Source organism: Mustela nivalis, assembly GCF_964662115.1.
Source record: "Mustela nivalis genome assembly, chromosome: 12".
In the NCBI taxonomy this organism is placed as follows: Eukaryota; Metazoa; Chordata; class Mammalia; order Carnivora; family Mustelidae; genus Mustela; species Mustela nivalis.
This window is the reverse complement of record NC_139031.1, coordinates 67,339,401-67,342,318: the sequence shown is the minus strand read 5'-3', so window position 1 is coordinate 67,342,318 and position 2,918 is coordinate 67,339,401. Positions and strand designations below refer to the sequence as shown.

The following is a 2,918-nucleotide window of genomic DNA, read 5'->3' as shown; positions in this document are numbered from 1 at the left end:
CATATAGATTCCTTTTCCAAGGAGCTTTGCTATCAAAGGGACCATGATATAGGGTAGTATGGGGGGGGGGTGATTTAAGAGAGTGTTTTTAGAAGGGAAAAGTAATTGCATATATATATATGTATATATATACATACACACACACATATGTTTGGTGGTGGTTATAGTAAAATCTTTATTTAGGTTAGGTCAGTACAGATAAGATATACTGGAATCACAGAGCAATATGCATTAATAGGATACAACAGTTCATAAAAGCTGATTAACTATGCACACAAATTGCTTAAACATTCAGTCTCCTAAAGAGAAAATGCACAGATGTATGGTAGAAAAACTGTATTAACACTGAAACTACTATAGGACTCCATCAGCAAGTCCAGCTTTTAGTGATAAAACTACTATACTGGGCAAACTTGGCAGTCATAAACCCCCAGCTACTCTAAGTCTGAATGGTGCTTAAGTATCATAACAGCATGAGTAAGAATGCCCTTACACAGCACAGGTTCTAGGAGAGACACAGATTCATGCAGACATCATTGTGTTATACTTTAAGGAAAGATTTCCATCTACAATTTCACATTAACTCACATAAAAATAACTTGACCCTACACAAAATGTCCTTTTAGGAACATTAAAGTTAATTAACTCTTAAAATTTCCAAAGTGGCAGAGGTATTAAAGCAAAGAAGGGGAAGGAAAAAAAGGGGGGGGGAGGGGAACCACACCCACAATAAAAGGCAAATTGTGACAAAAGTATGCATTAATTTTCTGGACAGCATCCTCTCCCAAATTAAGTGACACTGTATAAAAATTTGCTGGGAAAAAATATTACAAAACTGAACCCTGTACATTTACACTTGAGTCCAAGCCATTCTGAACGTGGCGGGAACCCGCAAGACAGTTACCTTTCCCACTCACTGTTTTCTTCTCTTGAGGGTCATGATTGGAGTCTATGTCATTTGGGTGGTGTGTGAGAGAGTTTTCACTGCCTGTGGGAGGGTCTACATTCATACCCAGCACTGAGTTGATTTACATAACTACTACCTCCTCTGCCAGTTCTCTCCTCTGAGCTGTTGGAGGCCTTGTTACCATTCCTTGGAGAAGAAGGAAAGTCATCTTCGGCTGTGTCGCCCTCCCTTGGAAATCCAGACCCGGACGTCCTCTGCCGGGAGGATCTGCCATTACTTGTTCCGTTGGCCTGCCGACTGCAGTGTTTACCTGTGGCCTTAGGCTCAGAAGACATAGTCCTGCTGGTACTGGGGGCCAGAGCTTGAGACTGCTGCTGTTGGTATTGAGCCAACTGTTGGCAAGTCTCTTTCAGTTGCTGAAAGAACTAGAATGGTGCTCTGCAAACCCTCTGCTTCTTCATCAAGTTGAAGAAGTCATTCAGTTCATTCTGACTGCTTTTAAGTTCCTCACTGTATTTCTTCTGTTAAGCCAGCTCTGCTTCAAGTTGTGTGATATGTCCCTGGACAGCTGCCTTCCAAACTCTTGATTCTCCTGGATAAGCATTCGACACTTCGCCATTAACTTTTGGCCTGTTTGGCTCATTTAAGTTTTGACCCAGAAGTTCAACAACAGTCTTGAAGTCCACCGTCTTATTGGCAAAACTGATATACAGTGTCTCTAAGTCACTGTGCTCAAGGTTAAGAGCGATGCATATTCCATTTTTACATTTTACTGGAATTTTACATGTTCAGTTCATGATTTTAAATCTCTAGGCTTTCATTCCTCCAAACTGTCTGAAGACACAGTGTGCCACAGACTTAAGACTTCAGTTTATCCCTCTATTTTCTTCAAACAGAAACATTTCTTGAGTGTCTACATGTTCTAGAAGGGGAATTTTTCAGTGGTGGCTACTTCTTCGGAATAGTCCAACACCATCAGGCCTCTGAAGCAAGGGGAGGGGGAAGAGAAAAAAGCTAAAACACAAAGTTCATCTGGTTAAGTTTTACATTAACCATGACAGGCTGGATAGTATAAGAAGGTGGCTAGGGAGCTCAAAAAGTCTGAGTCTTGGTGTGGAAACCGGTACTTGGCTGTCCCACCACAGCTTTCTCGAAGCGTTGCTGTCGGGGAAGTCTTGATTGGGGGGTGTGACTTGTTTACTTCTCAGGTGTAAACTTCCAGACACTCAGTTCATTTTGGGCTTGTTCCAGTTTGTCTTCAGTCTGTTCCGGTTCACCTTTCATTTTTAGGAAAAACAAATTGATTGCTGGGTCTCCCATTGTTGATCTCAGTTGGGCAATGCTAGGCTGCTGGACTTTGCATGGGGTACTGGATTTGCCTAGTACACTCCTGCATCTCTTGCCCCTCGGTTGCGAGTCGCATTACAAGGATGTTTTCCCTGTGCGCAGACTCTTGCTGCTGTTGCTTTAATTTTCCTTCAGATTCCCTTAATCCAGTTACATCATTAGAGTTAAGATCTGTGTACTTGCCCTCCAAAGCTTGGACATACGCGTCATATGGTTTCCAACTTAGAATGAACTCATCTCGTGCCCTAACTTTGAAGTCTGTTTCGCCCAGCCGAACCTTTTTGGGAAGCGGTTCCTCGTTGGTCATCTTGAATCCTCTCCACCGGCCACGGCGGTGCCACCCAGTCACATAGGCCAGGGCCACGCTGCCCGCTGGCTGCACTCCCCACCCCCGCTCTCCTCCTCCTGCCGCAGCCCTGGTGCTCCCCTTTATTTGCGGGTCTCGCTACCACAAAATGACACTGAAGGAGGACCAATTGCATATTTTTTTATCTGGTAGGAAAAAATAGAGAGTGAGAAGTTGATGGTGCTTGAGGAAAAGCAAGATCAGTGAGTAGGTGAAAGGATAAGCTGTAACGCACATATGCGGAGGCCCGCTCTAGCGAGTGGGAGGGAGACTTCCCGCCAAGGAATCTGGAGAAAAGAGAAAGTTAATAAGCATAGA

The 2,918-nt window shown here is 43.8% G+C and overlaps 1 pseudogene across 1 annotated transcript; it reads right to left on the bottom strand.

Moving 5' to 3' along the window:
* Positions 1–754: 754 nt before the first annotated feature.
* On the bottom strand, positions 755–2,564 carry LOC309844964 (pre-mRNA-splicing regulator WTAP-like; annotated as a pseudogene). The gene is made up of 2 exons: positions 2,109–2,564; positions 755–1,545 (listed from the first exon to the last, which is right to left on the bottom strand). The product of its transcript is annotated as a pre-mRNA-splicing regulator WTAP-like (transcript).
* Between the last annotated feature and the right edge of the window lie 354 nt (positions 2,565–2,918).